Source organism: Elgaria multicarinata, chromosome 3, assembly GCF_023053635.1.
Source record: "Elgaria multicarinata webbii isolate HBS135686 ecotype San Diego chromosome 3, rElgMul1.1.pri, whole genome shotgun sequence".
Taxonomy (NCBI): Eukaryota; Metazoa; Chordata; class Lepidosauria; order Squamata; family Anguidae; genus Elgaria; species Elgaria multicarinata.
The window spans coordinates 144,587,195-144,600,058 of record NC_086173.1 but is presented as its reverse complement, the minus strand read 5'-3'; positions in this window follow the sequence as shown (position 1 = coordinate 144,600,058).

The following is a 12,864-nucleotide window of genomic DNA, read 5'->3' as shown; positions in this document are numbered from 1 at the left end:
GAGAGATCTCAAATCCATAGTCAAGCAATATCTTTGTGAGGTGCAACCAAAATGAGCAAGCTTTCAAGTTGGATGATAATCAAAGGAGGGGAGAGTGAAAAATTTGGATTGTAGTTGTAGGACAAAGTCTTCATTTAGTCACAGTGTAATAGCAGATTTGATATGCAATCCTATGCATCTACTCAGAAGTAAATCCTACTATAGTTAATGGAACTTATTCCCAGTTATGTGCATGTTTATGATTGGACCTCTTATTTGAAGAACGAATCTGGTGTTGGAGTTAGACTGGGGTGAGTAACCTGTGGTCCTCCAGATGTTGTTAGACTACAACTCCCATTACCCCTGACCATTGTCTATGCTAGCTGGGGCTGATGGGAACTAGATTTCAGCAATATCTGGAGAGCCACATTCTTCTCACTCTTGCACTAAGAGTATTGCACTAGGCCTGGGGAGACCCCAGATTCAAATCCTGCCAGTTAGCCACAAAGTTCACTGGGTGACTTTAGGTCATTGTCACTCACTCTTAGCCTAACCTACCTCACAGGGTTGTTGAGATGATAAAAGCAGGGAGGGGGAAAGAACCATATGCACTTCCGTGAGCTCCTTGAAAGAATGATGGATACAAATGTGGTGAATAAATAATGAATAAATAAGGCTCTTATCTACTAGGTGCTACACAGGGTTCCACTGCGTGTTTCACTTAAGTCTGGAGACAGATCTGGGTTTGTAGTTTCAAAACCAGGAAGATCAGTTATTCTTTCTTTGTCCCAGCATTCCTAGGTGCAACCTGAAACCTCAAAGCACCTAAGTAGAGCCTAATCCAATCAAAACTGCTATCTCCTTCCACACTCCATTTTAAGATTGTGATTAAATGCAACCTTGTGGCTTCAACCCAGCTTCTTCTCCCTCCTACCCACCCACCCCCACCCTACTTTGCTTAACATCCGGCCTGATGAAGAGTTCTGGAGAACCTGAAAGCTTGCTCACTATATTACAACTTTTTGGTTGATCCTAATAAAGGTATTACCACACTATGGACTTTAGATTATGCGTAGATGTTTCCTGCTCTCGTTTTTCTACCACCCCTCTTTTGTTTTAAAGTGGAAGGTCTATGGGGAAAGAACCTGCATTGTGCTTATGTAGCTCTGTAAAACGCATGCATGCAGATGATAATTTAAAAACAAAGGATCACACATCTGACAATAAGGAGCCTCGTCGAACATTTTTCGTTTGGATTAGGACGCTTTGCTTGGAACATTAGAGGAGTTCCTCTGAGCATGTGCAAAGCAACCACAGCCCGCCCTCACGGATCTGGGTTTCGGGGGAGGAGAAGGCAAAGTTTCAAAATGAGAGGCCAAGGCCTTCATCGAAGCCTCTTTAGAGCAAGAGATGAAAGTAACGAAGTCATTTTTAAAATGCCCCCGCCCCTGCAAAAAAATCTCCACCGGGTAACAAGGGGTATCTCCCACCCACCCCACGACGCCCACAATCCGTGAGATTAAAAGGCCAGATTTTCAGGCAGCACCTCTCCTTCTATGGCTCAGTCCCTGGGCATGATCCACTGATATGGTTCACTTTTAGAAATTAATGGCAAATCCCAAAAAGGTTGCACCGCCCTGGGGTGCCTGCCGAAAGACGCTGAGTACCTCGAGGTGGCATTAGATTGCCCCTTGCCTCGCTGCCCCCCTTTACAAAACCTCTTTTTAAAAAATAAATAAATGGATAAATAAACAAACCTATCCCTCCTCTCCTCCTCACCGGTGCTGTGGAACTTTGCCCGCGGCCCCCTAAGAGGATCCCTCCCGCCTCCATATTCGGAAGAAAGACCCCCTTTCCTTCTTCAACCCCCCACCCCGAGTCTCTTCATTCATTTCACCTGGGGTCTCCCGTTCAAAAATTAATGGCAGCGGAGTCGAGTTCCAACCTTTAAAACTACCATTGCAGCAGGTAAAGACAAAGAAAGCGGCTTTCTCTTCTTGCCCTGTAAAAGAAAAAGAAATCCAGCGAGGAGGAGGAGAAGCAGCAGCAGCAGCAGCAGCTGGATCCCAGATCACAATGGAGTCAGCAGCCGCTGACCCTATACGCTCAGCCCCCCAGCATGCGGATGGCGAGGAAGAGACGTCTAGCAGAGGCAGGAGCCCCTCCCTCGGAGGTAACCAGGGACCTCTGGTGGCAAAAGATAATGAAACAACCACTCAGCCCCACTCACTTCCATGTGAGAAATAACATACAACCTATGCGTCGTACGTGATGTACTCTCCCCCCTCCCACTTTTCTACCTCGCCCCGCATCATCATTTAGCCTGGTGAAGAGCTCTGGAGAACTCGAAAACTTACACATGTATCTGTGGAATTTTAAAGGTGTTGCCCAGTCTTAGGTTTTTGGTTTTTTTAATGTTTTGGTTTGAATCACACATGATGGGAACTCATAATGTACTTGTGGTCCCTTATGTTTTCCTAGCACATGGACTCATGCTGAGGGCTTCCAAAGGAGCGACCATGTTAGGGTGCAATCCTATGCAAGTTTTTACAGAAAAAGATCCCATAAATCCCAACATGGCAGGCTGGGGAATGCTGGGAGTTGTAGGATTCCCCCCCCCCAGTCTAAACATGAATAAGATTGCACTCGTAGTTGCAGCAAAACCAACAAAGTCTTGTGGCACATTCAAGATTAACAGATTTATTGTGGCATAAGCTTTTATGGGCTAGAGCCTAGTTCATCAGATGTGTGCCCCCGTTAGGTCATTTATTTGATTTATATCCTGCCTTTCCTCCAATGACCTCATGGCATTATATATATGGTCCCTTCACTCCATACCCAGCACACACTTTATTCTCACAATCAGCCATCCTATAATAATAATAATAATAATAATAATAATAATAATAATAATAATAATAATAATAATACATATTAATTCCTTCATGGAACTATTTTCTATGCAAGTTTTTTTTAACTTGGACATCAAAAGTTATAGTGTAATCTTATACATCTCCGTCCAGAAGTAAACGTCCAAGTAAGTTTGCATAGGGTTGTGTTTTTAGTGAACAGAACGGCAGATCCTTTGCCCCAAGGAGCTTACAATCTGAATTTTAATAGTGGAGAAGATAACAAAGAAAGAAAAGGGAAGGTAATATGAATGTGAGCAGAAGATGCAGCTGCATGTTTCATTTAGGAATGAGGGCTAAGTTATTAAGGGCACAATCCTATGCATGTTTAGACAGAAAAAAGTCCTAAAACTCCCAACATGGCTGGGGCATGCTGGAAGTTGGAGAACTTTTTTCTGTCTAAACACACATCAGATAGCACCCTAAGCAGCAGCAACGACAACAAAAATGAGTTTTCGAGGAGGGTTTGAAGGAAAAGAGACAGAGCAAAACAGTGATACCCTATTTCTTCGATTCTAAGACGCACTTTTTTCCCCATACAAACATCTCAAAAAATGGGGTGCGTCTTAGAATTGTGGGTGTGTCTTAAGGTTTTTTTTTCTGTTGGTGGTACTGAAATTAGTGTGCGTCTTACAATTTATGGGGTCTTACAATCGAAGAAATACGGTAGTTCTAAGCACTGGGCATGGCATGGGAGAATGGGCCGGATCATTTAACAGTCCAAGTCATCCAGGGCCTGCTCCAGAGTTTGGGGGTGCATTGGCAAGACAGTGGGACCCTTCAGTGTGCATCCATGTCCTCCTCCACCACTCTGTCTGCCCACTCACCCTGACTGCTGTGGGTTGAGTGAGCAAAGAGGTGGGCCTAACCCTCACTGCTGTCCAAGAGAAGGGAATCAGGTATGCAAATGGTGACTGCTGCTTTCTGTTTCTCACTTAGCACCTCACCTGGCCAGGTGCGCAAGTGAATGATTGCAGGCAAAGTGCAGCAACTGCTGCCACACTCCTGCCCACATGCTCAGGCTCTAGATTTCATTGGTGCTGCTCCTGGCCATTGCAACCAATCTGAGCAGCTGGGCGAGTTGCAATGATGGCAAGCAGAGGAAGATCAGGGCTTGACAGGAGGTTTTCCTGGAGTGTTGAGGCTTCAGCAGCTACCTTAACCTCTGCTGTCACCCTGGAGGACGCTTTTCCGTGACTGAGGGTGGAAAAATGGGATGGGCAAAAGCAGGAATGTAATGGCAAAGAAAGACAAGAAATCTGATGGTTTATAGTAACACCTGTTCATTGATAACACCCAGACCCCTTCCTCTCCATTCAGTCCTGCACTTCCGACTGCCTATCTGCTATTTCCAACTCAGCCTTCCCCAAGATGCGTTGGACTACAACTCCCATCATCCCCCAGCCAGCAGTTCTACCTGATTGTTTCACTGCTGACTCAACCTGAATGTCCTGCTTCATCATTCACTGGGCAGTACCTGCTCAGTTTGTGGGACAGAGGAGGTGTGGAGTAAGAGCTCCTTCCCACCAGCCAGGCGGAAACAACCTTGTTTAACTTCCAGACTATGCTTCATGAATGCGGAGCAGCCAGTTCATACAAGGTGTATCTCTGTAGTGGTGGCGAAGACTCACCCCACCACCACCACCACCACCACACACATTCAATGCTGGTCCCAATGAATGTAGGAACCAAGACAAAAGAGCCAAGAAAGAGCAGGTCGCCTTTCCACTCAAACCTTCCTCTCATTCAGGAGCAGCCCTGATTGATTGATTGATTGATTGATTGATTGCATTTCTATAGCACCCAGTAGCCGAAGCTCTCTGCCAGCAACTGGCACCCTAGGAGAACCACACAATCAGCAGCCCCACCCCAAAGGGTAGATCTGGGCTGAGGCTTTTGGTAAACTGGGATACATTTTGCCCCGTTTTCCATTTAATGAAGAGCACCCCCCCGCCCCCGCCTCTTTGGAAACAGAAATATCTTTTATAATAATACAAAATTATTATTATTTTGTTTTAGTAAGCACTGAATCAGCACAGAGGGTCTGATAAAAACAACAAAAGAGATCCACTCTGCGAAGGAACAAGAAATCCCATCCACAATGCCCAAGGGAGGTTCCTGGGAGAAGGGTCCCGGTTGCATCCTGGGGATGGACGGACGTGTCTACCAGCAGGAGGGCTTTCTCTGCTGTGGCACCCCGGCTGTGGAACAAGCTCCCCAGAGAGGTTCAGCTGGCATTTGCACTGTACTCCTTCCATCACCAGCTGAAGACCTTTTTATTTTCTCAGTATTTTAACACCTATTAACTATTAAATAGTTAATATTAAATTTAATTAAATTTAAACTTTGTCCATATTTTAACCTATATCAATTTTTGCTGTGTGGTTTTATCCTGGTTGTGCTTTTTATATTGTATTTTGTATTTGTGTTTTTAGATTGTTGGTTGTTTTTATGTTCTTCATGATTTTAATTTTTGTGAACCGCCCAGAGAGCTTCGGCTATTGGGCAGTATAAAAATGTAATAAATAAATAAATAAATAAATAAATCAAGGCGCCACCAGCTCTCCAGCTAGGCTCAGTCCTCCAGCTGCCCTCGGGGGCGGGGGGGGGGGCCTCTCACTCCCTGCCTTCAAACGGGAGCAGAAGTGGAACAGGAGGATAGCCCATGTCACCTGAGGGAGGACCGGGTCCCATGGGTGGGCAGCCGAGCAGCCCCTCCATCCCCAGTCAGTCCCTTGTCACCTCCATAACCTCATTCATATTGGCTGAGTTCAGACGACACGCTAATCAACGGTGTGTGTGTATAACAGGAGCACAATGGAAATCATGCATTGATTAGCATGTTGTCTGAACTCAGCCATTGCCTCTGTAGGTGCACACACATTGAAATAATGACATCTTCGGTATTTTATGTGTGTGTGTGTTTAAATTGTATTTCCCCCCTTGAATTTGGCAGTCTGCTTAACTTGGCGCTCTAGGAACCGCTTTGTTCACTGATATGGATGGGCTGCCCCTGCTCTCCTCAATTACTGCCTGTATCAATTGACAACAATATCCCCCTCCAGAGGTGGGCCGAGACCACATATGATTGCTTAAATTTTCCTCCTATGTTCTGTTCAAGATCTAATGTTAACACATGTCCCATCCTTGCTCTGATCTTACTCCCTTTTACCCTTGATTTTTATGTATTAAAATGTATTACTAATGATATGTTTTATATGCTTAGGTTATCTTATTGACCTTTTGCTTGAAATAACTGTATCTTTCTTTTTCTGGTCTATTGACTGTAAATAAAGGAATATCCCCCTCCACCCTGCTAACCTGGCATGCAGCCTTGGTTTTATCTTTGATTCCCCCCTCTCCTTTGCTCATCCATATGCCAAAGTCTTTCTACACAATGCAGCAAAATTCCATCCCTGGTGCTACAACCTTGTCTCCTTCTCCTTCTGCTTCTCCTTCTCCTTCTGTTGGCTCCCTTTGCCACATCTCCAAACCTTCACTGCCAAAATGGTTCACTTCCAGTACAGTTTCTTTCAAACCTGGATTCCTGCACCTTCAAATGTGTGTGAGTGTTAGCATCATTCATAAACTGTGAAACTGGGGAAGGATTATAGCTAAATGACAGAGTACACAATGCTTTACATGCAAATCTTGGCTTCAAATCAAGCTTGGCACCTCCAGGTAGAGCTAGGAAATACCATTGTCTGAAATCCTGGAGAGCCACTACCATTGAGTGTAAAGTTAGACAATATGAGGCAGACCAGGGGGCTGCCCAGACGCTCTGAAAACCCCACAGTGGGTGCAGTTATACGACGCAGCAGCCACCTCGCAGCCATCACGGGGCTTTTCCATGAAGCTGCGAGTTTAAAAAGTCGGGGACTTACCCTGACTTTTTCGCCAGAGCGAGATGAATACAGTGCATCCAGCATCTAACCTCACTCCAGTGTCACAATGGAGGCGTTCCTGGGTGGATGGCAATCCCTGATTGGTTGCCATCCTCCCAAGCAGCAGGCCAAACAGCCACCCAAAACTCCATGCTTTCTCTGCGTCAGGATTAGCCGCCACCACCCCACAACAGAGAAAGTATGAGGTTTCTTTAAATGCGGCAGCAACCCAGTGCTGTCCAGGTAGCCCCTGTGGGTGCAGAACCTCTTCCAGCCTGAGGGCTGCATTCCATTCTGGAGAAGCTTTCAGGGGCTGCATTTCTGTGGTGGTTGGAGCTAAAGGCAAAAGGGGGCATTGCCACGACACAGGCTCTGAACACCAGACCTCACGTCTGCCACCACTTCTTACGGGGCGACACAGGCTCTGAACACCAGACCCGGTCGCAGCTACTCCCTGCTCAAGCTAAGCACCACCGCTTGATACGCCTGCGGCAAGGGATAAAGCCCATCTTCCTCCAAACTATGTGGAGAAAGGGGTTAAAATGGAGAATGGGTTTTAATTTATATAATAATGCGCTGTGAGTTATATCTGCTTAGGTGAATGATTGTCCGAGTGGGTGCTGAATGTGTAAACTTAAGATGATAAATGCCAAACAGACACGTGGGACTTTTGTGGTAGTTTAAAAACAAAACAATCAAAATTTATTTTTAAAAGTTCATAAGCTTTGTTTCAAATAACAACATTTAAAAACCTTTTTGAAACCTTTCATACAATCCGGTCACTCATTCACATTCGCACTTTCCTTTTTCTCACACAATCACTCTTGAACTTTCTTTATTATCAGTATTGATTAATATACTTCCACTACATGCACACCACACTCTAAAGACACTACTCACTACACTGACTCTCAAATTTCCCAGAACTTAAGTACCATAAATACAGAGAGCACTACAGACTCTAAGAGTACCTAACAAGTCTCCCTGAAAAGGTTCCCTGAAAAGAACAAGAACTCCTGAAAAGAACTCTCCATCCCCTCAGTCCTTCCCTTATATATCACTCCTCCCCACTCCCAAGACATTCTAACTCCGCCCACTTAGGCCAACATTCTAAAAACCACAGACTTACAAACAGCAGACATACATTTGGAATTGACTTGTGGGGTGTAACGCCACAGGCATGCCCCAAATACCAGCATATTTTAGCTTAAACATCTTACTGCCAGTAACCAAGCCTTATGAGAGGCAGTACAAGCTTCTAGGGCAAAACTGAACAGAAGCTGGGAAGCCACCCAGTGATCAGTGGTAGGAAGAAAGGGGCAGCCGTCAGAGTACTAGATTGGGACCCCAGAAGGTTCAAATTTGCCCCCTGGTTCTGAGGTTCTGCACCCCTGAGCTAGATGGGACAATGTTTTGACTTGGTATGAGTCAGCTTCTTATGGAAATATTATGCTAAAAAGTATGTTGTGTGTGTGTGTGGGGGGGGTCATCATCCTTTGTGTGTTTACTCACTGCAGCAATCTCACTGAATCTAATGGGATTAGCTCCCAACTAAGTGTGCACGAGTGCACCTTAGGGCAGAAGCCAACATCACACAAGCCCAAACATTGCTCGGGCAACAGGACTTTCTCCCACTTTCGCCCTCCTGTAGCCTCCCAAAAATCTGTTCCAGAAGGTCCCCTCAACTCTCTGGAGGTTTTGTGGATGTGCAGACAGGAGGGGGAGTTACCCCTGCGTTGAATGAATTGCACTCCTATGTTTTACTGATGGAAATGTTTTGAAATCTAAAATATATTAAAATTTCAAAATTTAATCAATTATTTGGTGAAAATAATATGATCAATCACTGAACAATTCTTATAATCTTTGACTGCCTAAACTAAATTAAAACGTGACAATGGTTTATAAAGAGATGAGGACTAACTGATTGTATCTTCCTTTTGACTTAGGCTGTAGTCTCAACTGCCAACTAATACTTGTTTGTCAAGGTGTTTCCATCCCTTAGGGAACATAATTATGATGGAATAAGACATCTGGATGAGACATAGTGCTTTTCTACACAAGGCATTTATTGTGCACTCATCATTCCCTACTCACAGTTGTTTATGGGTTCTTTAGACATTGTTGTGACCCTCTAGGTTTGCTTCTGTATCTAGCCAGCCCATACAGTGAGTTTTTTTAGAGCAGGGGAAATGCAGTATTTAATTGTGAAAGCGAAAGAAAGTATTATTTCCTCTTGTGTGTTTGCACTATTCCACTATACTGTTTATTTATTTATTTATTACATTTCTATACCGCCCAATAGCCGGAGCTCTCTGGGCGTTTCACAAAAATTAAAACCATTCAAAGTATAAAACACAGTATAAAAACATGATATAAAATACAATATAAAAGCACAACCAGGATAAAATCAGCAGCGGTGCAGAAATACAAATTTAAAACAGCAAAGTTAAAATTATATAGACTGTTAAAATGCTGGGAGAATAAAAAGGTCTTCACCTGGCGTCTGAAAGAATAGAGTGTAGATGCCAGGCGAACCTCCTTAGGGAGCTCATTCCACAGCCGGGGTGCCACAGCAGAGAAGGCCCTCCTCCTGGTAGCCACCTGCCTCACTTCCTTTGGCAGGGACTCACGGAGAAGGGCCCCTGAGGATGACCTTAGGGTCCGGGCAGGGTCCATGTAAAGTTTACATAGCAGGAAAGGAAACCCTCCTGTGTAGTGCTCAAATCTCAATTCTGTGATGAAACCAAAAGTAGATACAGTGGATTAATAGCCTCGTGTAAAAAAGCTTGTAGATTAGGCTGAGCCTTACCTCAGGTCTTTTACACTGCTCCACTAACCACGTTGATCATGTGAACTCAAAGGCAGAGACTGATTGGTTCAAATTGTTGCTACTCTAAATTGAGGAAGAATAAAACCCCTTTCATTCACAACTGGCCTGCTGCTGCGGCAGTTCATTTTACAATCAAGTCAGCTTGAAGGAGAAACTGCTGCTTCTCAAGGGGTAGTTTGGGGTCCCTCACAGACAGCAAGGCCCCAAGCCTGGGCCCTCTGGTCCAGTCCTGATGGTGCTACTGGCTGCAGTTGCACAGGCTTCTGTCCGTTTATTTATTTATTGCATTTCTATACCGCCCAATAGCCGAAGCTCTCTGGGCAGTTCAGAAAAATTAAAACCTTTCAAAGTATAAAACAACAGTATAAAACCATAATATAAAATACAATATAAATGCACAACCAGGATAAAATCAGCAGCAGTGCAGAAATACAAATTTAAAACAGTCATTCACTAGTATCTGCCACCACCTGCTCCTACTCCCCCTTTCAACTGAGGTAAGCAGGTTTCTTCAAGCTGTCAAGGTGTGTTGCTCAAGAGTAGGTAGTCAGGCAGCCGAGCCCCTGGTCCCTGCTGATCACAGCCAGGCCCATCTTTCCTTCCTTCTGTCCATGACTCATTCAGTTGTTAGCTGAAGTCTCTCCATTTTTAACAGGAAACTGTAAAGTAGCCATCAAATTGCAGGCAAAATGTCATGATGTCCTGTATGCGAGAATGTCTCCTTGAGTGCATCCTTCTTATCTAACATAAACAAGAGCACCGGCTCCAGTGCTGCTGTGTCAGAGTTAACTTCTGTAACTTATTGTAAGGCCAAAGGTATTGTTTACAGAACAGAGAGAATTGTTTAGCATAATTAGCTATGCCCCAGTGTTATGCTCTGATTGGTTAATGCTGCTACTGGGCCCTGCCCCTTGCAGGCTCAAATACTGTACTGTATTCCCTATGTCTTTTGTCCGATTGCTCCCTTTGAAGAGACCAGGCCTTGATTACTAATCAATAAAGCGCTTTTGAACCCTCTGTCGCTGGAATGGTGGAGTCGTGCTTAAGGGCTGTTTGGATTTCGTCCTTGGGTGAAAAGAACATTGATCTAACACAGTCACCAAACTTTAGGAGGAGTACAGTGTTTTCCATAACAAGTGGAAATAACACCGCTCACCCAGAGAGAGGAACCACCCACTAACCACCCATCTTGCCTGGATTGACCTTCAATTTGTTGGCCCTCATCCAGTTCATAATTTTTATTTATCACATTTTATTATGCCAAATAGTCGAAGCCCTCTGGACAGTTCCCAGGACAAAAATACAATTGCGTAATAATATGCTTTTGAAGACAACCTCCTCAGAAGGCTACCATGGCCGATGGTATTGCAAGTCACTGAGAGGTCGAGGAGAATTAACAGGGCTGCGCCCCCTCCGTCTCTCTCCACCTCATGAGGTGACCAAGGCAATTTTCATGCCCAACCCAGGCCTAAACCCCAATTGAACTGGATTGACACGCTTCTCCAGTGTGGCGTCCTTCTGCCCATGCTGGAGAAGCGTGGAGACATTCCAGCGGCCATTTGGCTTGCTGGCCCACCTCCTCCTCCTTGTGCAGCGATGGTGACCAATCAGGGGTCGCCATTGGCTGGACACGCCTCCAAAGCAACCCCAGAGCAAGGCGCCAGACGGCTGATGACATCATCGCCTCCCTGAAAGAGGGAAAAGTTGGGGTAAGTCCCCCGGGTTGGCTCTGTAATGACTGCTGCATCACATAAATGACCTGGGGCCACCCCAGGGTTTTCCCCTGTCAAGACAACCTCTGGATTTGATCAGGCACCACTTTCTTGAGCACCTTGACCGGGAAGAAATCGCTTTTTAAATTGAAGCAGCATTCCCTATGTGTGAAGTCTAATTTTTGAACTTTGTTAAAAATTATGGCAAGGAGTTTCATAGACCTAAACCACAAAGTTTTAAAAAGGGAATGCAGATGATATAACCCAGGGTACAAATTTTACATCTTAACTGAATTACTGAAAGGAAAAACTTGTTTGAGTTGTATTTAGCCTTCATGAACTCAATAAAAAGGTTCCAAACATTAGAAAAATATGCAGTCTTTTGTCTACCATCTCTTATAAGGACATACTCTGCTAATTTAGTCTTCACAAGCTTCCAAACTTTACACAACTAGTCTTTAAAAGTGAAGACAGCATTACTTCTCCATTTCCTGGCAACAAAAATCCAAGCAGCAATCAATAGATTCTGAACCATTTCTTTAAGCACAGGATTTATCTGTTAATCTGCACCAGGATTGCACAACCTTTTCAGTCTCAAGGGCCACATGTGATGTTGGCATGGGCATTGGGAGGTGTAAATGTCTTTCCCTCCTTAACAGATTTATTGTGCAAGAGCAGAAAAATCTGGGATATAAAAGTAATAATAAATAAAAATGAAATACATAATGAAGAAGCAGTGGAAAGAACACAGGATGGTTACAAAGGATCACTACACCTAAAAAAAGATACTGTAAAAAAAAAGGTGCAGAAAAGGGCAACTAAAATGATCAAGGGGCTGGAGCAATTCCTCTATGACGAAAGGCTACAACATCTGGAACTGTTTAGCTTAGAATAGGCGTGAGTAAAAGGAGACATGATAGAGGTGTAAAAAATGATACATTGTGTGGAGGAAGTGGATAGGAAGGCATTTTTCTCCCTCTCCCATAATACTAGAACTTGGGGTCATTCCATGAAGTTGCAGGGAAACATGGGTGGGAGGGTGCTGTTGCGCTCATGTCCTGCTTGTGGGTTTCTCCCAGGCAGCTGATTGACCATCTGTGAACAGAATGCTGGACTAGATGGACCCTTGGTGTAATCCAGCAGGGCTCCTCTTACGTTCTTAAATGGAAGATGGTGGCATCTGGGGGGATTCTACACGTCGTACTGAGGGCGCTTCCATGCGCCCACAGTGCGACCCCAAAGCGATCGTGTAACTTGCCTGGCGAAGAGACGAGGAAGAGGCGTCCTTGCCGCTGCCACCACCCACCTCCCTCCTCGCCGGCCGGGTCAGAGAGCTCGGCAGAAGAAGGCGGGGTGGAGAGCTCTCCACCCCGCCTTCTTCGGCCGAGCTCTCCGACCCTGGCCGGCGAGGAGGGAGGTGGGTGGCGGCGGCGGCGGCAAGGACGCCTCTTCCTCGTCTCTTCGCCAGGCAAGTTACACGATCGCTTTGGGGTCGCACTGGGGGCGCCCTCAGTACGACGTGTAGAATCCCCCCTGGAACCCCTGTA